Below are 24,356 nucleotides of genomic sequence, written 5' to 3'. Positions count from 1 at the left end.
TTCTCAAGCCTGGTTGCACATTGTAGTCACCTGTACGTGCATGCGTGCTGCCTGCGAGCTCAGTTACCAGTTTGTGACCCTATGGGCTGTAGCCCGCCCAACTCCCCTCTCCATGGGATTCTCCAGGCAAGAATACTGGGGTGGGTTGCCATGCCCTCCTCCAGAGGATCTTACAGATCCAGGGATCAAACCTGTGTCTCCTGCATCTCCTTCATTGCAGGCATTCTCTTTACCCACTGAGCCACCTGGAAGCCTATCATAATGGCCTGTAGAAACTTCAAATAATAGTAATAATAATGAGGAGGAGGAGGCAAAGAAGACAAGGAGGAGGAAGTTGGTATCCATCCTCAGAGACTGTGATTGAATTGGTCTGGGGTGTGGCCTGAGCTCTGAAGTTTGACTGGAAGTTTCCGAGTTTGGGAACCATTGCCCTTTAAATTACAGGATTATTGTAGTGCTGTCCAATAAGACTTTCTGAGATGGTACAGATAATAACTTCAGGGTGTATTAACCACCCTGAGAGCAGGACGAACAGATGGAAGAGGTTGGTGTTTTCACAATCAGAAAGCTTATAAGAGGATCCTAAAGAACTGAGATTCAGACCTCTGAGAAAAGGGCATTGCCTTCTAGGTGTTGATACCACTGAGTGGAATGCATCATTTTGGGAGTGAATGGAAAGAAGATAGAATCAGCTGCTGTTAGAATTCACTATTGCTACCAGGGAGAAGAGCTGATGCTGGAAAGATGGGAAAAGATGAACAAGGAGGGTCTTTTGACATTTTCTCTTGCTTGGCAGTCTCACTCTGGTACCCACCAGTCACGGGACCAATGAAGGAAAGAAGTGGCCAATGGGAAAGAGTTTGCTGCCCCAGCCCTAACCAGTGTCTCCAAGCCAGGTATGGAAGACTGGCCTTGGAGCCCAGAAGCAATATTTAATGCCCAACATCACTGTAACCAAAGAAGTGCACATTACAAATATTTTCACATATCCAATTAATATCGATCTGTAAAACAGTTATTATTATAGATTCAGTAATCATGCATTCTTATACACTACTGGTGGATGAGTAAATTAACATCTGGGAAAGCAAGTTACAAATCCTAAAGTGTTTATAAATTTTCATTCAATAGTTTTGCTTTCAGAAATTTATCCTCAAAGGCACAATGAAAATTATGATGTAAGATTTATGTAAAAAATATTTACTAGGATGTTGCTCATACTAATAAAAATCTTAATAACCCAAATAAGAAATGATTAAATACATTAAGGAGTATACACATAATTTAATTTTATGCAATAGTTTAGGTTTACAATGTAATTTATGGACAACACACACTTATGGTATAATGATTGAGATATCATCTTTTCATTTAATAACTTTACCACAAGCATTGTTTTGCTTTTTATTTTCCTTTTATTTTCTCCTCTCTATTGCTATATGTTCTCTTTCTTTAATATATTCTATTAATATAATAAAATGATACAAATAATAAAATAGCAAAAAGTAGACCTATTATTTTAACAGCATTAACACAAAATGTTTTATGCAAACAAAATACATGAGTGAAACAATACTTTGGGAAAAATCTGCAGCAACTATACTTTTTTTTGTCTTTAATAAGTTCAGTTCAGTTCAGTTGCTCAGTCGTGTCCTACTCTTTGCGACCCCAAGAACCACAGCACGCCAGGCCTCGCTGTCTATCACCAACTCCCGGAGTCCACCCAAACCCATGTCCTTCGAGTTGGTGATGCCATCCAACATTCTCATCCTCTGTCATCCCCTTCTCCTCCTGCCACAATCTTTCCCAGCATCAGGGTCTTTTCAAATGAGTCAGCTCTTCGCATGAGGTGGCCAAAGTATTGGAGTTTCAGCTTCAGCATCAGTCCTTCCAGTGAACACCCAGGACTGATCTCCTTCTGGATGGACTGGTTGGATCTCCTTGCAGTCCAAGGGACTCTCAAGAGTCTTCTCCAACACCACAGTTCAAAACCATCAATTCTTTGGTGCTCAGCTTTCTTCACAGTCCAACTCTCACATCCATACATGACCACTGGAAAAACCATAGCCTTGACTAGACGGACCTTTGTTGGAAAGCAATGTCTCTGCTTTTTAATATGCTGTCTAGGTTGGTCATAACTTTCCTTCCAAAGAGTAAGTGTCTTTTAATTTCATGACTGCAATCACCATCTGCAGTGATTGTGGAGCCCAGAAAAATAAAGTCTGACACTGTTTCCCCATCTATTTGCCATGAAGTGATGGGACCAGATGCCATGATCTTAGTTTTCTGAATGTTGAGCTTTAAGCCAACTTTTTCACTCTCCTCTTTCACTTTTATCAAGAGGCTTCTTAGTTCCTCTTCACTTTCTGCCATAAGGGTGGTGTCATCTGCATATCTGAGGTTATTCATATTTCTCCTGGCAATCTTGATTCCAGCTTCTGCTTCATCCAGCCCAGCATTTCTCATGATGTACTCTGCATATAAGTTAAATAGGCAGGGTGACAATATACAGCCTTGACGTACTCCTTTTCCTATTTGGAACCAGTCTGTTGTTCCACGTCCAGTGCTAACTGTTGCTTCCTGACCTGCATACAGGCTTCTCAAGAGGCAGGTCCGGTGGTCTGGTATTCCCACCTCTTTCAGAATTTTCCACAGTTTATTGTTATCCACACAGTCAAAGGCTTTGGCAGAGTCAATAAAGCAGAAATCGATGTTTTTCTGGAACTCTCTTGCTTTTTCAATTATCCAGCGGATACTGGCAATTGATCTCTGGTTCCTCTGCCTTTTCTAAAACCAGCTTGAACATCTGGAAGTTCACGGTTCACGTATTGCTGAAGCCTGACTTGGAGAATTTTGAGCATTACTTTACTAGGCTGTGAGATGAGTGCAATTGTGCGGTAGTTTGACCATTCTTTGGCATTACCTTTCTTTGGGATTGGAATGAAAACTGACCTTTTCCAGTCCTGTGGCCACTGCTGAGTTTTCCAAATTTGCTGGCATGTTGAGAGCAGCACTTGAGTACATATAGATTCATAAGAAAAACATCAAAACTGCCAAAATAATAAAGGAATGATCAAAATTATTTGCAAAAGGAAGAATACATGTGATTAATCAACTCATATTGAAAATGTTGACTATCAAACTAGGAAGAATCATAGACTCTGACAAGAAGATTATGCTCAGTACAGTAAAAAAATCATGGAGCCATTTTGGCAAAAAAGAGAGTGTTTTGTAATAATTAAAATACATCTTGAACCTGTAGCAGTTTTTAGAATATATTCTGATTATGATTTGAAACTCAGGAAAAAACGTTATTCTCCCAAATGTTGAAACTTTATTATTAAAAGTTTCAAAACTACTGGAAATAAGCTAATGTCTAAACATGTAAGGATATTTTAAAAGCCTTAACATTAACATTGTTTAAATTATATTGAATTTAATCCTATGCATTTAATATTTTAATTACTATTAAAATTATGTTTGTAAAGATTTTTAAAATAATGGAATAATGTTTAAGTTTAAATAATGTGTGACATTCAGTTTGCATAATTTAATAATCAGAATTATTTCAGCTACACAGGGTTATGCACAGAACAAAATTGGAATGAACACTAAGTAGTTAATTATTGTTGCCTCTATTTAATATTAGTGCAATTAAGCATGATCTTTCATTTCTTTACATCTCTGTCAGTATTCAAAATTTCTAAATTGCAAATATATTTTCTCATAATTTAAAAAATGAGCATTGTTGTTGTTCAGTCACTAAGTCATGTCCAATTCTTTGTGACCCCATGGACTGCAGCACGCCAGGCTTCCCTGTTTTTTACTATCTCCCGGAGTTTGCTCAAACTCATCAAAATCAGTGATGCAATTCAACCATCTCATCCTCTGTCTTCCCCTTCTCTTCCTGCCATCAATCTTTCTGGGCATCAGGGTCTTTTCCAGTGGGTCGGCTTTTTGCCTCAGGTGACCAAATATTGGACCCTCAGGTTTAGCATCAGTCCTTCCAGTGAATATTTAGGGTTCATTTCCTTTAGGATTGAATGGTTTGATCTCCTTTCTGTCCAAGGGACTCTCAAGAGTCTTTTCCAGTACCACAGTTTGAAAGCATCAGTTCTTCAGCACTCAGCCTTCTTTATGGTCCAACTCTCATATCCATACATAACTACTGGAAAAAACGTACCTTTGACCAGACGGACCTTTGTCGGCAGAGTTATGTCTCTGCTTTTTAATATGCTGTCTAGGTTTGTCATTGCTTTCCTTGCAAGGAACAAGTTTCTTTTAATTTCAAGGCTGTAGTCACCATCTGCAGTGATTTTGGAGACTGAAAAAATAAAATTATCACTGCTTCCACTTTTTCCCCTTCTATTTGCCATGAAGTGATGGGACCGGATGCCATGATCTTAGTTTTAGTATCCTTGGGTAGAGAATTTGTTTGGAAATTGGTAATAAATATGCTATAAATTTGCAGTGGAGAAATATTGTCAGAGACATTAAACAAATGACAGAGAAGTTTATATGTGATGGAATAGGCAGCAGAGAGCTTGTACAAAATCACATTGAAAATATTGATTTATCGAAATCTGTCTTATAGTCAGTTAAAACCTTTAGAATTTGAAAAACTTATTTTCACTGCCTACTATGTGCCTATTATGTACCAAACACTGAGCTTGGTAATTATATATATTTTTTCCTCTGACTTCTTATTTAATGTTTTTATGTTAACAAAGAGTCTAAGTCCATTTACAAGTTGTTCTTAACTTGGATATGTCTATTTCTTCATGATTATATTTAGACAACTTATTTTTGGCAAGCATACTACGTAGATGATGATGTGTGTTTCTAACACAGACTTTAAATTTTTTAAATTTTAATTTATTTTTTCAGTTTTTATTTGAGTAGGGTTGCTTTACAATGTTATATTAGTTTCTGCTCTACAGCAAAGTACACAGCATGTAATACATATAATTCCCTCTCTTTTGGATTTCCTTCCCATTTAGGTCACCGCTGAGCTGAGCAGAGTTCCCTGTATCACACAGTAGTCATATTCACACAGGTGGAAAGTTAGACATTGAGGGGGTTGAAAATTTGAGCAAGGTATTGTCCTTCCTCTGAGTAGAAAAGACAGGTAATTTTACAACTGTGATACAAGCTATACTTGAATAAGTGCTATAACAAAGGTAAAAGAAGTAAAAGAGTATAAACAAGAGATTCATTACTATGAAGAGGACCAAGGCAGTTTTACATAAGCAGTTACAAATAGACTTGCTAATAAATTACTCATAATGGGCAAAAACAGGAAAGAATCAAAAATGATGCCAAAACTTTTAGTCCATAAGACTGGAATAATGGTGTTGGCACTGACAGAAATAGAGACTTAGAAATAATGATAATATTAAATTTGCATCAATTTCATAATTGATATGCCTCATTTTGAATCAACTATAGTTTTTTTATTCAGTTCTAAATTATTCCTGTGGCATGGTTATGAAACATAGCACATTTGTTTTTACGAGTTAACCTCATTGAATTCAAGATTTTTCATAATAAGGCTGGTATTTAAATGAGTGACAAATAAGGAACTGTATCCCCATTGGTTTTTTAAGACATATGCGTGTACTGAAAAAAATGCAAATAAACGCTTAGCTTTGCTAAAAATATATTATATTACAGTCTATCTGTAGTATCCTAAGTTCCTGATAATCAAGACATACATAAAAATACAGGCATGTGAAAAGGGGAACTTCATACTGTACTATAACAGAATTTCAGCAAACATAAGCTTTGGACTAAGGAAAGAAAAATCTAAGCCAATTCCATGAAGACTTGGAAAATATGTACAAAGACATTGCCAGAAACATTACATTCCAGTCAGTAACACATGCTTTTCATGAGGTTAAAATTACTATTTTAAATAAGTCAGCAAAGACAGTAAAACTTCTGCAGATGCTTTTACTTTTTTTTAAGTTTCCTGTTAATGCTCTAAGTCAAATTCCCTTCCCTGATCTAAGACGCTCTGGCCTAGAAGCTCTAACACTATTTCTCTAGAGACGACCAGGCGTTTTCTCTCTCAGGACTTCAGTTTCCTTGTCTTAGGGATGAAAGCTCTAAGACTTGACTTCCTCCCTCCCTCCCTTCTTCCCAACCACTCTTTCTCCTTGCCTCCCTTCTTTCTTCCATGAACTTTTGTTGAGGACCTCCTTTGTGTCCCTGTTTAGACTCTTCTGTTTTACCCAGAATACTACAATCTCTTACAAATCTTTCTACCTTCAGTATTGTCCCTTCAGAGTCATTCTCAGAAAATGGCCTGACTAATGAACTTAAAATTCCAGTGTGACTATGTCTTTTCTTGGTCTGCCGTAGATAATTCCACCTGAAGTGGCTCCCATTGACCTTTTCATGGTTTCACCTCAGGTTTTTTCCTTGCCTTGTCTCATCTCCTAGTTACTACAATGTTCTCTGAATATATAGAGAGAGCCCTCTATGACTCTGTCCAAGCAAACTCCTACTCATTCTTCAAACTCTTATCAGATGTCCCTTCCTCTGCTACCCCTTCAGGAGGAGTTAGCCCTCTTCTTCTCCTCAGTCCCCAATAGGTGCCTTTATTGTAGCACTTATTTCATTGTGTTACACTTCGGTTTTGTTGTAGGTCTGCCTCTTTCAGCCCCAGGCACTGTGCTTTGCACATAATGGGTAGTCACTAAATATTGTGTTGAGCTGCAAGCCTTTCAGTGATATTCACTTAGAACTGAACTTTAGTGTCCTCAGTTTTCAACTTCTTTTTGGTAAATCCAGAAATCATTAAAAATTAAAAGAGCAGGAAAATATGATTCAGATATTTCTTAGTCTAAGAAATTATGTGTGAGATGTGATTCTTTATCGATTTTTGTGTATTGATAACTAAGTAAAACAGGAAAATGTGTGATCATTCCAAGGTTTGGAGATACATCTGGTCTTCTTATTCTGTGTGTTGAGGGGCATTGATCAGTTGTTCATGTTATGGATACTTGAACTATTTCTTCACCAACTGCCCAAAAAAGCAGTACATCTATCTCCTGAGAAACATTTGTTTCCAGAAAAAAATTTTGCTCATCTACAACTTGTCCTTAGGGGCTTCCCTGGTAGCTCAGATGGTAAAAATCTGCCTGCAGTGCAGGAGACCCAGGTTCAATCCTTGGGTCAGAAAGATCCCCTGGAGAAAGAAATGGCAACACACTCCAGTATTCCTGCCTGTAGAATTCCATGGACAGAGGAGCCAGGTGAGCTACAGTCCATGGGATCACAAAGAGTCAGTCACGACTGAGTGACTAAACTTTCATTCATCTTGTCATTATGTTATGTTTTCTGATATGTACTTGGAAAGCCTATATGACACAGTTTCCTATAAATTTGGCTGTAGCTTGCATTTGCACCAGCTTGACCACTTTGCCTTATAAAAACACCATAAATTCCAGGATCTAATTGGCACAAGAATTGATTACTCTTCCAGAGATGAAGCCAGATGTAGAGCAGTCCCCCGGTTATATTCTCTCAGCTAGAACTTTTATTGTTTTTCCTCTAATAAAGTGTTAGGTGCTCAGTCATGTCCAACTCTTTGCAATTCAATGGACAAAGCCTACTAGGCTCCTCTATCCATGGGATTCTCCAGGCCAGAATACTGGAGTGGGTTGCCATGCCCTTCTCTGAGAGCATCCCTTTAAGTAATATCAGAAAATTGAGTAGAAAAAAGTGTCTTCAAGGTGTAGTTGAGCAATAATTTGGACAAATACACAGAAAATGTTATGTTTACTCTTTACAACCTCTGGCTGATTTTTTGGGCACAAATAAAAATTTTACGAAAATTCTACTTTTAAAATGCAGATTAATGCCTATTGCTTATTTGACATGGTTTTAAGTATTAATATCCTATTACAAAATTTTAAATCTTATATAGTCATTAAATGAATAATCTTTTAGAAAAAAATAATTTGCATGTTGTGAATTGGAACTCCTTTGCTATTCCTGAATAAATTCAATCTGACTAGCTAAACTGCTTAACTTTTTGTTTTAAAGGTTAGGAGACAGCGGTTCAACTCCTGGGTCAGGGAGATCCGCTGGAGAAGGGATAGGCTACCCACACCAGTATTCTTGGGCTTCCCTGGTGGGTCAGCTGGTAAAGAATTTGCCCACAATGCAGGAGACCTGGGTTTGACCCCCGGGTTGGGAAGATCTCCTGGAGAAGGGAAAGGCTACCCACTCCAGTATTCTGGCCTGGAGAATTCCATGGGCTATATTCCATGGGGTCACAAAGAGTCAGACACAACTGAGTGACTTTCACTTTTTTTAATAAGGCACATTGACAAGTTATTGAAAATAGTGAATGACAATCAGAAAATGACACCTGGACCTTTTGCAAATGCAAATCTTTTAAAATAAATTCTTATTTCCTCAAAAATAAGGGATATTCATTCAATATGAGTAGTCCTGACTTTGAGCGTCAGTTCTCAGAGTCCAGACTCTAAGATGTACTTAAACAAAGAATGATTTTTCAGAGGAGTTTTCACCAAAAGGCATTCTTGCTCCAGCCTTACAGATAACTGCCAGCTCACCTAATCTGCTAGTCACAGGAAGGACTGATGCTGAAGCTGAAACTCTAATACTTTGGCCACCTGATTCGAAGAGCCAACTCGTTGGAAAACACCCTTTATGCTGGGAAACATTGAAGGCAGGAAGAGAAGGGGCAGCAAAGGATGAGATGGTTAGATAGTATCACTGACTGATTCACACTGACATAAATTTGAGCAAATTCTGGGAGATAGTTGAGGACAGAGGACCCTGGCCTATGTGTCCGTGGGTCACAAAGAGTCAGACACAACTGAACAACAGTCGCTGAACAACACTTACTCTGCACCTGGCCGATGCCACAACACTAGTATGTAAGAAGTTCCTTCCTCATGTATAACTGGATAAAATATTCACATTGCCTCATGCACTTAAAGGATACTTTCCTAGAACTAGAAATTTTAAAAGATCTTCTTTCAACAATGGATCTTTTCCTGTCTCTTTACTTTTTGTCAACACTAAGGGTGTTAATATGCTTTTTTTCCTAGAATAAGCCAGCCTTCTTTGTGATATAGTAAATATTGTATTTCAGTGCTACATAAATTCAAAGTATTAATTTTTACAATACTAATTATGGCAGAGGTATGCATTTCACTCCTTATTTTCCTAGATGAAAAATATTAAGGGCAGAATGTGATTATATGCTTTCTTTTTAGAGGCAATGTTAGAGTTCATCTCAAAACTCAAGAATCCTTAAGTGATCAGATGATTAATAACACTCTGTCTTGATAAAGGAGAAATCATTTTATAGATGGAACCAGGGACCAGTGCATGAATTTTATGGTGCAAAAATTCTACCAACTTTACAAAAATCATGCATAAGAACTTGATCTGAATTGTCAGTTCAAACAGTTCTCATATTTTATGTAATAGTATTTGCTTAGCTTGCTTAAAGTGTTTTTAAGTAACTTCCATAACTTAATCTTAACAAATTATCTATGTAGAATGAGAAATAATATAATTAATTTTTTATAGTTAAAAAATAAAGCTTAAAAATGCCTGGTAAAGCCCATCGCATATTTATTAAGTAGCAAAGCTTCAGGTCTACCAACTTTTAAACCATCAGATTTTAGTTTTCCAAGCATTTCTTACTTTACTTTGAAGTAAAACTTTGACATATACTGTTAATGTTGATATGTAGGGACAGGCAATTATTACTATAGTCTCTGTGCATACACTACTTAACTTTAAAGGTCTTGGAATTTTTGACAAATTTACTTCTCACACTCCCTCGACAATGTAGGTTAAATGAAAGAACAAACCTCTTTTTAAACTGGTGAGTCAAGTCTAAGGAGGTGACGAGACTAAGATTAGACTTGGTTTAGGATTGAGTGAGGTTTGAAGCTGCAGCCTCTGCAGCAGTGAGTGGGACTGTGTTTGGGACTGTGTTTATAATAGTGTGGCTATTAGGTGATAAACCACCGGTAAGATCCCTCTGCCAACAACACAAGGGGGTCCATTTAATGCCTTTAAGGAATAGTTAGTTGAACTTGGGTCTCTAACTTAGTGAAATCGAAACAACACTTTATACATGTCTGTTTTTAAATCACTTACTCTTCTAGCTGGATTCCTGAGGTAAGGAAATTTTTTAAGATTTCCTCTACCTTAGTAAAAGTAGGAATCATTTTTACTATGATCTAGAGAAGAAACTGATATAATTAAAAAAAAACCATATCCAACAATACAAAACTGGTATCAAAATGAACGAAATATTTTATTAATCTCGGTAGGGGGTACATTAGATCGAATTAGATATGAGAAGTTAATGTGTGTTTAAAAACATTCAACTGAGTAAAATTTTAAAGATCTTATTGGCTTTATTCAGTGATTTGCCAATCAGGCAGGATCCAGTTTGCAGGTAGATGGGAGCTCCGAAGGGAAGAGATGGCAACCCATTCCAGTATTCTTGCCTGGAAAATCCCATGGACAGAGAAGCCTGGCTGGTTACAGTCCATGGGATACAAAGAGTCTGATACAAGTGAGTCACTGTGCATGCAAGGGGGGAGCTCTGAGGAGCTACGCAAGGCAAGAGATTTTATAAGCAGAAGGGAACAGAAGCAAGGAAGTAGTGCTAAGCAAAAAAAAAAAAAAAAAAAGGGTTGGTTACTGCAAGATTACTGTCCTTTTGTGGGATGGCTGGGATCTATCAGGGAGACTACCTAACAAGGTAACAAGGACTGATCAGGTGATTCTTGATTCAATGGTTTAAAAATTCCATGTCTGTGAGAGCTAAAACTGTAATGACGCCTCCATCTACTGATGTGGGGTGTAGCATAAGCGACTCTATTTTGGGTTCTTTTCTTATCTTTAACATATGTCATGATTTCAAATTATTTTTTCCCCTTTGGAGTATTTTTTATATTTCTAAGGTTTCAGCAGTATGGAGGAGAAAGTTACATGTACGTGTAATCTTTTTATTACATTTTAAAAATGACGTCTCTTAGTTTACATGTGTTGTGTTTAGTTGGGAAATGGGTAAGTGCAGAGGGTAGCTGGCTTAGTTTGGCCTCATTTGATATTGCAGATATAACCTTTGAACTTAGATTTAGTAAATTAAGAAAGCTTAAGAGGAAAGAACTGGCCCAGAAAAAGCAGTCCACTTTTCATTTTTATTGTAAGCAGTTATATTTTAACATAAACTAAACTGGTAGTATTTCAGATTTTAGGGGAGAGTCCCACCAGTTCCATGTTTAAGGATCAACTTGTTATTAGACAATTAAACGTTTCTTAAGAGATAGTGGAAGAGAGGAAGGAGTTTGAGGAGAAAAAGACAGAAGAGTTGATGCGATGCACAGAACAGTTGTTCAACTATCAAAGGGATATCTGTCCATGGAGGCTGCACCAAAAATACTAAAGTCTATGGGTCTGGAGAAGGAATGGCAACCCACTCCAGTATTTTTGCCTGGAGAATCTAATGGACAGAGGAACCTGGCAGGCTACAGTTCACGGGTTCGCAAGAATTGGACACGATTTAACACTATCTATTTATTTCTTTCTATGCAGTTTATATATAAAAAATGATGTTTGTCCCTGGAGCTGTAATTTTCATTCATAAGGATAAACTTTCTAAGATAAAATGACTAGATTAAAATGTTGTCTCCCTGAAGTATGTGTATACATGGTTTGCATGTCCCTCTGGATCCTTCTGGAGGAGGAAATGGCAACCCACTCCAGTGTTCTTGCCTAGAGAATCCTGTGGACAGAGGAGCCTGGTGGGCTGCCGTCTATGGGGTCGCACAGAGTCGGACACGACTGAAGCGACTTAGCAGCAGCAGCAGCAGCGGGATCCTTCTAAGACTGAACTGCTGGTAGGAATGGGCTTTTTCTCTCTACTCTCACATTTTAAAACAAAACAGGCAGGGACTGCAGCCTTCTTGGTTTATAATTATCTCTTTGTGCTGGTGGTGTTAGAGGCAGCAAGAGAAAACCCACCATGGGAAAACAATAGGCTCTTTCTCATCTTTTCATTCTACCTAGACTAGAAGAAGGAGAGAGAGAAGAAAGAGATATGTATATATATATACACACACATATATATTCACACTATATATTTATATATATACATATATACGTATATATGGGGGGAGAGAGAAAGAGAGAATGGGGAGGAGAGAGATGAGAACTTTCCATGTAACTTTTAGTACCTGAGAAAACACCTCTTGAAATGAAATTATTTTCATCCCTCTGGCAAACTTGCCCTTGGCCTTTGTTTGGCTTATCTTAAGACCAAGTTTTATCCATCTGTGCTCTCCGGCCACCTCAGCTGAGACAATGTAAAACTAGGCCACGATGTGTAATTCAGAGTATGTGGAAGTAACAAATGGAGGCGATTGCTCTGAAAGAAGAGACATTTAGTAAAGAAGACAAGACAGACATGGCTTTCTTGAATAAAATGACATTTCTATTTATTTTTCTATGTCTTGAACTATTTCCCCCGAGGCACCTTTTGGCTCTCCAGTGAAGAGGAGCTGAGGGAATCCACACATCCCCAGAGGTCTCTGTTGATTCTCCAGATGTGGTTTTTCAAGGGGTGTGTTTCTCATAGGAAGAGGGAACACCTTAATTACTCAATAACTCTCAAAGTTTTACCCAAACTATGGGTCAGGTAATTTTTTTCCCCCTTTAACTGTATGCAGCCTTCATTTGAATGTAAATTCTATTAAAAATTGATTGCTCAACCTCAGGTTTAATTTTAAGATTTAGATGGCTGGCTCCTTCACTCACTGTATTGCATTCTTTGTCTCTTATTTACTCCATGCACTGACTGTTATGCTGAAAGAATATGCTTGAGCCCACCTTGTTTTAAGGTGCCCTAATATTTATGCCTATAGGGATCTATACCCTAATTACTTCGGCTGCAAGCTTGTCATGAAATATAAACTCCAGACATGCAAATATGGCAGTTTTGCCCTCAAAGTCAGATTTGTACCTTCAGCCTACCATGGAATTCATAGTTCAAATAGATGCCTTTTTCAGCTTGTTTTAAAATAAGAAGTTGTAGTCTCTTGAGTTCTAGTTTCTATAAGAAAAACAGAAGGAACACTCAGCTAATGTTTAGTATCCATATGCTTCATTAAAGTGACCAGATGGCCTGCATTTGTCAAGAGGGATAGGGGATTGTTCTTGGTTTTGTTTTGCTTTGTTTTTTCTCTTTTCTAATTCTTTGCTTCAAAAAGTCTATCATGGATACGTTTTGTGCCTTTGCTGGCCCTGCATGCAATTCTTCACGTCCTGCTCTAAGAACGTCATAACTGATAACCTACTACTTTTGTACTTGGGATTCTAGCGGGGAGAGGTCGCTGTTCCTTTGTGGTTCTGTAGTTCATTGTGGGAAAACTTAATATCAAGATCCTCATCCTGCCTATGTTTAAATTTGTAGTTTAAAGTAGGCACGATCCTGTTTTTTTAAGGGCCTACTCTGGCACACATTTTAAATCTTCAGTACTGAATTTAAATAATAAAATGTGATCTTTGATATAGCAAGCACTATAAGGAAAAATCACCCAAGATTTAGAAATGGAAGGAGATTAGTGGACATCCTTCAGATTGAACACTGTGTTGTCTATCAGATTCTTCAGTAATTTTTCATATCTTAGGATATGGGCATCTGAGTGATTTTCTATTGATTATGTCAGGTGTTGAAAACATGATAGTCTCAGAATCCTATTATATTCTTAAAAATGGACCACCAAATTTTTGTTTACATGGATTTTATCTATTGCTATTTGCTACATTGTAAATTAAAGCTAAGAAATGAAAGTACACATTTGTTAATTTATTTTATTTTATTTATTTATTTTTTTTGTTAATTTATTTTAAATGAGTAACAAATGCAAAGATTCAGAGAATAGCATGGAGAGATAAGAAGGCCTTCTTAAATGAACAGTGCAAAGAAATATAGGAAAACAACAGAACGGGAAAAACTAGAGATCTGTTTAAGAAAATAAGAGATATCAAGGGAACGTATCTTGCAAGGCTGGACACAGTAAAGGACAAGAACAATAAGCGTCTAACAGGAGCAGAAGAGATTAAGAAGAGGTGGCAAGAACACACAGAACTCTACAAAAAAAGGTCTTAATAACCCAGGTAACCAGATGAGTGACGGTGTGATCCCTCATCTAGAGCCAGACTTTCTGGAGAGTAAAGTCAAGTGGGCCTTAGGAAGCATTACCACACACAAAGCTAGTGGAGGTGATGGAATTCCAGCTGAGCTATTTCAAATCCTAAAAGATGATGTTGTTAAGTGTTGCACTCATATGTCAGCAAATTTGGAAAACTCAGCAGTGGCCACAGGACTCGAAAAGGTTAGTGTTTTTTCCAGTCCCAAAGAAGGGCAATGTCAAAGAATGTTCAAACTACCTGACAGTTGGCCTCACTTTGCATGCTAGTAAGGTTATGCTCAAAATCCTTCAAGCTAGGCTTCAGCAGTATGTGAACAGAGAACTTCCAAATGTTCAAGCTGAATTTAGAAAAGTCAGAGGAACCAGAGATCAAATCACCAAGATTCTTTGGGTCATGGAGAAAGCAAGAGAGTTCCAGAAAAACATCTACTCTTGCTTCATTGTCTATACTAAAGCCTTTGACAGTATAGATCACAACAAACGGTGGAAAATTCTTAAAGAGATGAAAATACCAGACCACCTGACCTGCCTCCTGAGAAACCTATATGCAGGTCAAGAAGCAACAGTTAGAATCTCACATGAAATAACTGACTGGTTTAAAATTGGAAAGGGAGTATGTCAAGACTGTAAATTGTCACTTTGTTTATTTAACTTATATGCAGAGTACATCATGTGAAATGTCAGGCTGGAATCAAGTTTGCTGGGAGAAATATCAACAACGTCAGGTATATAGATGCTACCATTCTAATGGGAGAAAGTGATGAAGAACCAAAGAACCTCTTGATGTGGGTGAAACAAGAGAGTTAAAAAAAATGGCTTAAAACTCAGCTTTCAAAAAACTAACATCATGGCATCCAATCCCATCACTTCATGGAAAATAGAAGGGGGAAAAGTGGAAGCAGTGACAGAGTTTATTTTCCTGGGCTCTAAAATCACTGCAGCTGGTGACTGCAGTCATGAAACTAAAAGATGATTGATCCCTGGAAGGAAAGTGAAAGTGAAAGTCAGTTGGGTCCAACTCTTTGCAACCCAGGCCAGAATACTGGAGTGGGTAGCTGTTCCCTTCTCCAGGGGATCTTCCCACCCCAGGGATGGAATCCAGGTCTCCCACATTGCAGACAGATTCTTTACCAGCTGAGCCACCAGCGAAGCCCAAGAATGCCATGACAAACCTAGACAGCATATTAAAAAGCAGAGACATCACTTTGCCAACAAAGTTCTGTATAGTCAAAGCTATGGTTTTTCCAGTAGTCAGGTATGGATGTGAGAGTTGGGCCATAAAGAAGACTGAGTGCCAAAGAACTGATGCTTTCAAATTGTGATGCTGGAGAAGACTTTTGAAAATCCCTTGGACTGCAAGGAAATCAAACCAGTCAATCCTGAAGGAAATCAACCCTAAATATTCATTGGAAGGATTGATGCCGAAGCTGAAGCTCCAGTACTTAGGTCACTGGATATAAAGAGCTGACTTGTGGAAAAGACCCTGATGCTGGGAAAGATTGACGTGCAAAGAAGAGGGTGGCAGAGGATGAGATGGTTGGATGGCATCACTGACTCAGTGGACATGTGTTTGAGCAAACTCTGGGAGATAGTGAAGGACAGGGCAGCCTGGCGTGCTGCAGTCCATGGGGTCACAAAGAACTAGACATGATTCAGTAACTGAAACAACAACTCCATCACCTGTTGCCACAAAACCAGCTTATTTATGTGACAAATAATTATATTTTCCAAAATAACGTGGTTAGGGGAAGAGCTATGGTGTTTTACAATTTTTGCAAATGTCTTTAATGTCTGGCTTGATGGAAGAAAAGTCTATTCTCATGTTTGCTTCTGCTGTCAATTGACTGCAGTGTGGTTTTGGTTGAAATATATGAATTAAAAAAATAGCCCCACACAGATATGTAGTTAGGAAAAGGAGGAGACTTTTAAGAGCCCTTTCATATAATTTTTGATGTTCTTCGATATTACACCAACAGTTCACAAGTGATAGTTTCTTAAAGGTTAGTTGCAGTGTGAGATCTGAAACCATACTAATAAACTTTTCAAATGTTCCTTAATTCATTATCCTATCTTGCACTTTCAATAGATAATTTATCTTTTTCTGATGACATAACATCATACCTTAGTCTTTTGGAAAATATTGGTAGGTGGTTGTATGCAGATTTTCTAAATGTTGGCATATTTGATATCTACTACTAAAAACATCAAGTTTGTTCATACTACTCCCAATCACATTGGCCATTTTTGCGAACGGATGGTCTAAAGGAAGCACACATTCATTGTGACTTGGAGGATAACTTTAAAATGCCATTAGACCCCAGAGAGCCCTCTAAAATATATTTTCTTAAAGGAATCATTACATAAGTATGTATAAAGTATATAAAACTATAAGCTCAAAGGTATTTGTGACAGCATTGTTTATAGTAAAGATTGAAAATAACCTTAGATTTTTCTTAGTAGATAAGCTGAAAGTAAGGTGTAGGAATACAAAAACTGATTATTTTGCTTATTAAAATTATATATATATATGTACATACATATATATATATATACTTCCTTGGTGTCTCAGACTAGTAAAGAATCTGCCTGAAATGCAGGAGACTGGGGTTCAATCCCTGGGTCAGGAATGCCCCCTGGAGAAGGGAATAGCAACCCACTCTAGTATTCTTGCCTGGAGAATTCCATGGACAGAGGAGCCTGGTGGACTATAGTCTATGGGGTTGCAAAAAGTCAGACATGATTAAGTGACTAACACTTTCACTTTTACACACACACACACACACACACACACACACACACACAGAGGCATGAAAAGATGCATTGGGTTGGCCAAAACATTCATTCGAGTTTTTCCATAACACCATTTGGAAAACCTGAACAAACTTTTTGAGCAACCCAATACATGCTCTATTGTAGAGTGAAAAATTTTATAATAAAACATCATTATAGTACGATCACATTTATAGAATTTTTGTGTACATGTATTGACATAGATGGATAGAAAAAGTTTTGGAGGAGATTCTCCAAAACCTTAATCATAAATATCTCTGGGTTGAGAGGTTTGGGGGCTTTTGATTCTCTTTGTAGTATTTTGATTGCTTGACTTTTCTTAATAGAAGCATGAAGCAGTTTTTATAATCAGAGAAAACAGTAACATTATTCTATTTTTGGAACAGGAAAGTTTTGTTCCTTAAATTAGAAAATATACATGTGTTTTCGTTTTGACAGTCAGTGTTGGCAAGAGTTCAAAACGAGGTGCTGCTTATGTGCCACTAGTAAGTATTAGTGCGATCTTACTGACAAGCAATTTGGCTTAACATTCTTAAAATTTTTATACCTGATAATCCAGCTAGTTTACCTCAATTAATTAATCCTACAGAAATACTCAGAGACTTGTGTAAAATATAAATGCCAAACAATAGGAAATGATTTGAATTTATTATAGTTATCTAGTTGATAGGCTACCATGCAGAGGATGTTATGAATGACTCTTAGAGCTTTGCCTGTTTGAATGTGTATGCTTCCTTCAGGTAAGGAGGGAAGCGGAAGTTGAGAGATGGGGATCATAAGCTGTCTTCCCCTCTTGGCAGGTCTGTGGGATCTCTTTCCTTTTTATTCCTTCCCTTCCTTTCTCCTATTTTGACCTCTAGTCCCCACTATTCTTGGTGTCTAGTTGCCACCTCCCTCCCAGCCCATCCTAAAGGAGATCAGTCCTGGGTGTTCATTGGAAGGACTGATGCTGAAGCTGAAACTCCAATACTTTGGCCACCTGATGCGAAGAGCTGACTCATTGGAAAAGACCCTGATGCTGGGAGGGATTGGGGGCAGGAGGAGAAGGGGACGACAGAGGATGAGATGGCTGGATGGCATCACCGACTCAATGGACATGAGTTTGGGTGGACTCCGGGAGTTGGTGATGGACAGGGAGGCCTGGTGTGCTGCGGTTCATGGGGTCGCAAAGAGTCGGACACGACTGAGCGGCTGAACTGAACTGAACTGATTGTTATTGGTCCATGATTCTAGGTGTTACTTAGAATTACAGGTCCACACCTTTCTGATAATGTTTAACTTAGACTCAGAACTACTATTTCAAAAATATTGAAAACAGGAGAGACTCATTTTAATCCACTTTATTACAATAGCCATTTCCCCTGGACACAGAGATTGGTTTAAACATGAGCACATGACTCAGCTGCTGCTCAAGTGGAAACTCTGTCTTTAGCCTTTCCAGGAACACTAGAGGTGGATGGATCTGATTTTCCTGGCAGCCGTGTTTCTTGCCATAGTGTTTCACTAAGTGTACATGTGTGTTAAGTTGCGTCAGTCATGTCTGACTCTTTGTAACCCTATGGACTGTAGCCCACCATACTCCTCTGTCCATGGGATTCTCCAGGCCACGAATACTGGGGTGGGTTGCCATGCCCTCTTCCAGGGGATCTTCCTGATTCAGGATCAAACCCACGTCTCTGAGGTCCCCTGCATTGGCACGCCAGTTCTTCACCATTACTGCCAATCCCTGGGAAGCCCTTATTACAATATAAAGAAGTATAAAAATGAGTATGAGGCCAGAGGTTTTCACAGATACCAGAGTAGATATCCAGGCTCATAGATAGCATTTTACTTTGAGAAAATAGAAAGAATTAAGTATTTAATAGTTGTATGTCTTTTTAAGTAACGTGAAAGTCACTTAGTCATGTCCAACTCTTTGGGACCCCATGGGCTATACAGTCCATGGAATTCTCCAGGCCAGAATACTGGAGTGGGTAGCCTTTCCCTTCTCCAGGGGATCTTCCCCACCAAGGGATCAAGCCCAGGTCTTCTGCATTGCAGGCAGATTCTTTACCAACTGAACTGTGAGGGAAGCCCGTGTCTTTTTAAAGGATGGTATAAATATACATTTTCTTCTCTAGTAAAACTATTGAAAATTATTTAAAAAATACATTTTTTAAGTACATCTGAGTCATTTTTTGGACAGTTTTTAAAAAAATATCCAATTTAAGTTTCTGTGCACTCAAGAGCAACCATAATAGAACCTAAAGACCACTAAACTTATGATACAGCAGAGATGGGTTTTCAAGGCTATCAGCTAGAAAAATTTCTCATGAGTAAAATAAAATTGATGATCTACAGAATCTCTGAGTCTTTCTCTAATATCATAATAAAAGGGAAATTCTCATTCTATCCAAAGGAGTACCTTTATTTTTCTTTCTTTGAAAAAGTAAAATTCTGTAATTCCAGGTTAAGGTAGAATAGTATGTATATTTTGAATAACAAGTGTATGAGATTTTATTTTTAATAAACAAGGGGTCTATATTGAATTTCTAATACAAAATTGTCAATCTTTAATATTAGAATGTATTTTTGAAGCCAAGCCCAGCTTTGAAGATAGGTTTTATTAATACATTCATAGAAATTATAGTTTTTTATTTGGCTATGCCAATATAGGAGGAGAAAAAACAATAGACTTATAACTTTTAAAAAGCCAAGTAGAAAAATTTTTCATCATAACAGTAACTTTTTTATCTTAAATAATCTTTCATAATTTTTAATTATAAAATGATCTTTACTATCCAAAAATATTCCTATACCTCAGTTATTAAAAGAAAGTTTTAGTACCTCTGGGCAATGTTAGGTTTATTTTTCATGTATTCCCCATTCATTACCATGTTTAGTGGTTAAATCTAAAGAAAATTTAAATAGATCCCTCACAAAAAGCATCAGTAGCAGCAACTAAGTATAACAGTAACAAAAAGCTGTCTCTCTCTCACTAAAGGAACTAGTAAAAAAATTCTGTTTTAGTTTCTTAGTTTCTTGAAATCTCTGATTATGTATTTGTTGTTGTTTAATTCATATGATTCTTGGAGGTTTCAAAGTAATGTAAATTTAGGAGGAAATTTCACAGAGTTTGGAGTTTTGGTTTCATATGGATTCACCCACTCTAGTTATATTTGAGTTAGGTTTCAGATGAAACCAAATTTCTAAACAAGACCTGCTATTACTGCCAATATTTGTATAGGTTAAAGTAAAAAATATTATCCCTAATGATAAAAAATTAGCATTATGCATTTTTCTTTGCACATAAAATCCTAATGACATTTTCAACTTTTGAAAGAGCTGCTTTTATTTAAGTATACTTAGCTAAAAGGCTGGTTTTATACTATTTCAGCATCAGTAAAATGGAAACAAACCTAATTTAGTCCCATTGAAAATATAAGGTCACTTATTATGGATCAATGAAAAATTATACATTATTATCAAAAAGTGCGAAATCATACATGTATCACCCACCTAAAGATAATTTGAATACTATTGAGGATTTTTCCAAAAAGCACTTTGTTTTGTATTAATGCATAATGTACATTGGAGCATGTTTTTTTTCTTCTCTCCAATACATTTGTTTTTATATGTTAATATCAAAATATTTTACTTTTCAGCCATATCTTTTATAATATCTTACTAAAAAAAGTTCGTGCAAACCTGTACAAAGTGTGATGGGATGACAAGAGAGGCAGTATTCACAATAAATTCATTAATTTACAAAATATTTTATATTTACAAAATTATTTACATACAGTGTCCCATTGCTTATCAAAACAACTCAATTGTGCAAATATTATCTACAGTGATCAGATTATAACACTATGTCCCAGAGAGATTAACAGTTGCTAGTTCAATGATGAATTTGAAAAAGGCATACAGCACTCCTTGACCTCTTATCGAATGTTCTTTTCACTACACACTCAGGGACAAGATCATTAACTCAGATACTGGAAGCTATCACAGTGACATGAATCCTTGATCATAATTGACCCAAATTATTCTGATCTACAGCTGTTTAAATTAAAATTCAGCAAATAATTGCTCAGCTTCATTTTCTGCTGACTGCAAAGACCTGGCCTTGGAGGGCTTGAAAAGGGAATCTATTACTCAGAAAATAAAGAAAAACTTTTATCGAATTGAATTAAAGTGATTCATTTATTTTTTCTTCTTTAAAGATCTTTTCATTGATTGTTATTTTTAAAAAATCCCTTACGAAATTCTTTATAAATGAATAGGGTTGATTTTGCTACTTGCTTTTTTCCTCCCTTGGGGTGCTTGGAGCTTTCTCCCTCTTCCCTTCCTCTGCACACCTGTTCTCCAAGCTTCTTTTGCTCAGTCTTTCCACTTTATAATCTCTTTTGTGCTCACTTAAGATGGCTTACTGAAAAAATAATTTCAGTCTTAGGGTGGGGTGTTTAAAAGCCAAAGTTTAAATAATAGAGTAGTGTATTAATATAACAATCTTCTAGTATTAATGCTGCCTTTATAAGCATATATTGAGCTGAGAAAATTATTTTAGTGAAATTTTAAGTCAGCTTCTTCATGCTCTTGACCAAAATCTTTTGAGATTTTCCCAAGTGTGAAGGTCTATCCAATTCTGGGATTTAAAAGTTGATAAAGATCCAGTCCTTGATCTTCAGAAACCTTGAATTGAAGAAAATCTTCCAGTCGAGTATATTGGCATGTTTATTTATGTTAATTTTTAATAAGTCTTTGATTTAACCATCACTCTGTGACGGTGACAGTCCATATGATAGAATTTCATTGGTTACATTAAATTGGAAAGGAAAGGATGAGTTAGATAGTAGATCACTAAGCCTTCTTGGGCAATAAAAATGACCTTAAAGAAGAATTAATTGCTTGCACTGATGCAGTTTTGTCAAATTTTGCAGAGCCGTAATTAACTATGTATTAAAGAAAAATCACAACTCAATTTTCTGACATTCTGTCTGATTGGGTTAAATTCTTGTCTTTTCTTTTTTCAAAATTGGTTTGAATTTCCCAGCCACTATCAATGCAAAACCTATCTCAGTTCATAAGGATAATATTTTGAAGAGATTTATATAAAGCATCCATACACATTTCAGTATTTAGGATTTTCCTCTTAAGCATTTTTTTTAGGTTAGCTGATTAAATATTAAAAATTTGCCAAGCTATATAGTAGGATTTTTTCCCAAGATTTCCAAAGCATGGTTACTGAAAACAGTGAAACTTTATATTTCATTGGCAAAGAACTCTAAGGATTTAAACCTTTAATCAAGACTTTCTAAATGCTCAAGTTTATAAATTGTTTATGAGTTTACCAGGACTCTCCACCCAAATCTGTTCTGCTTGAGTGTAAGGGCTGGTTTTCTGCTTACAGTATCCTAGAGAGTGCAGGCTTCTATGCTTCACAAAGGACTGGAGCCAAGATGAGATGAGAGAGGTCTGATCATGTACAGAAATGCTGAAACATTATTGGCGTGAATCCACTCGAAGGGACTGGACTTTTACTTGAGAAGGAGTCTGGAAATGTGTTTTCAATGACATTCTATCTCCTCTTCTGCTTGTCTCTTAAAACCCCTGCCTGTCTCCCACAGCCGGTTAACACATACACTCTTCCAGGACAGGCAGGCAAGCACAGGTTTGATTAACCGCCAGCTTTGTTCCAAGACAGTTGTATGAGAGCTGCATTAATGAAGCTGATGCCCCTCTTCTGGCCCTGCTGCAGAATTCCAAGTGTTCTTTCCAGATGACTGTGCAGCCTCAGCCCCACCAACAGGCTGGAGTCTTTATCCGCCCAACAAAAGAGATGTCTGCTTTACTCTGGAATGTTAGCATGGCATTTCTAATTAGGACAATACCAAGATTCATGCAACTGGATATATCTAGGCAGAAGACAATATTGTTAGGTAAACAGTGGTTATGAATGCATTTTTGTTGGCCACACATTCTAAGCAGTGATATGTAGCTGTATCTTATCTTTAACATCAGAATAATACATTCTTTCATTTAACCTTTCAATCCGTTATAAAAAAAAAATTCATTTGCTGAGCACCATTCACTGTGTTTGTCTCTGTGGTAGGTGTAGGAGATATGGAAACAAATAAGACATGTTTCATTTCTATAGGCCATAGACCCATAAATGATTATTGATGAGAGAGATGAGGGAGGTAAGTCTAAAGATAATAAAAGAGTCAAAAGTAAACAACATTGCTCTGGGAAAGAGAAGACTGTGGAAGCAGGAAAGGCTTCACAAAGGAGGGGAATTTGAGTGGAGCATGTGGTGTTTGTTTATTTGTTCCTGTTTCTTATTGTCCCCTAAAATGAAGGAAATTTTCCTTACTCAATTTAACGTTCATAGTTTTAGTTTTACATCAATGATGTCTTTTTAATTCCCATGACAAATGCCATGGTGTGTGTGTTATTCCTTTTTGCTTACAAGAAAGTTTAGCTTCAGAGATTGACTTACTCATGGTCACATAACTGGTAATTGGAGAAACTGAGTTAAAAATACTCCCATGGCACCAATTCTCCTGCTTTTTTCCACCAACACACTGCCTCTATTTGATGTATTTTGGCTTCATAGACATAATACTTTGTGACTTAGAGTCAGTTCATGCCTGGTTATCAATTTGATTTTGGTCGACCCAGATGCTGAGGAATTTGCTTTTGCTTTTGATTGCAAGTATTACAGGAACAAAAAAAAATTACCCAAGGCATGACATTTGTCCTTGAGTGATTTAATTCACACAACATCTTAAGATGCAGTTACTTTGTTTCCATTTTACAGATAAGCAAACTGAAGTTTGTAAACTTGGAGTTATGAAGTAATTTACCCCAAATTGAATAGTTACCGTATAGAAGAGCTTAGATTTAGTCTTTTAGATTACTTTTAGAATATATATAATCTAAAATTTCAATATTTGATTAATTTCTTTTCCTTAGTGTCATGCTTCAATAAAATATTCATGGGCAGTTACAGAAGAAGGGTAAGCAATCCAGATATGCCATGGAGATCCTTGTTTCTCTTTATTCATGTGATGAAGATTAAGGATCTAAGACTATCTAAAAAACTAAACAGGCACTGTCTGTCCCAGTTGAAAAGCCAGATTTCATGGCAATTATAGTTCATGGATTAAGTAGAAATTGAAGAGTAAGGGGAATATCAAGAAGTCCATACACCTGTTACATACGGATGTGGCAGCCTGAGGGTGGGTGAAGTTACATCAATCAGGAGCGAAGAACGAAACTTTCTAAAAAGAAAGAATACCATCAGTGGCTTGTGCTTGATTTAATCAGATACCTTGTACTGAAGGTATATATTGTGTTGAA

At 37.0% G+C, this 24,356-nt stretch overlaps 1 protein-coding gene across 6 annotated transcripts in view; it reads left to right on the top strand.

The window, feature by feature from the left end:
- Positions 1–24,356, top strand: part of LOC122684422 — a 438,645-nt gene that overhangs the window by 158,473 nt on the left and 255,816 nt on the right. The window contains exon 1 of one of the 6 annotated variants that reach the window (XR_006338038.1): positions 11,626–11,909. The exons of the other annotated variants lie outside the window; for them this stretch is intronic. The gene's annotated coding sequence lies outside the window, so the exon portion shown is untranslated. Of the gene's footprint in view, positions 1–11,625; positions 11,910–24,356 lie in introns of those variants that run through there. 6 annotated transcript variants of the gene reach the window in all.

Source organism: Cervus elaphus, chromosome 3 (genome assembly GCF_910594005.1).
Source record: "Cervus elaphus chromosome 3, mCerEla1.1, whole genome shotgun sequence".
NCBI lineage: Eukaryota > Metazoa > Chordata > Mammalia > Artiodactyla > Cervidae > Cervus > Cervus elaphus.
The sequence above is the reverse complement of the archived record's forward strand: the minus strand, read 5'-3'. Positions and strand labels throughout refer to the sequence as shown.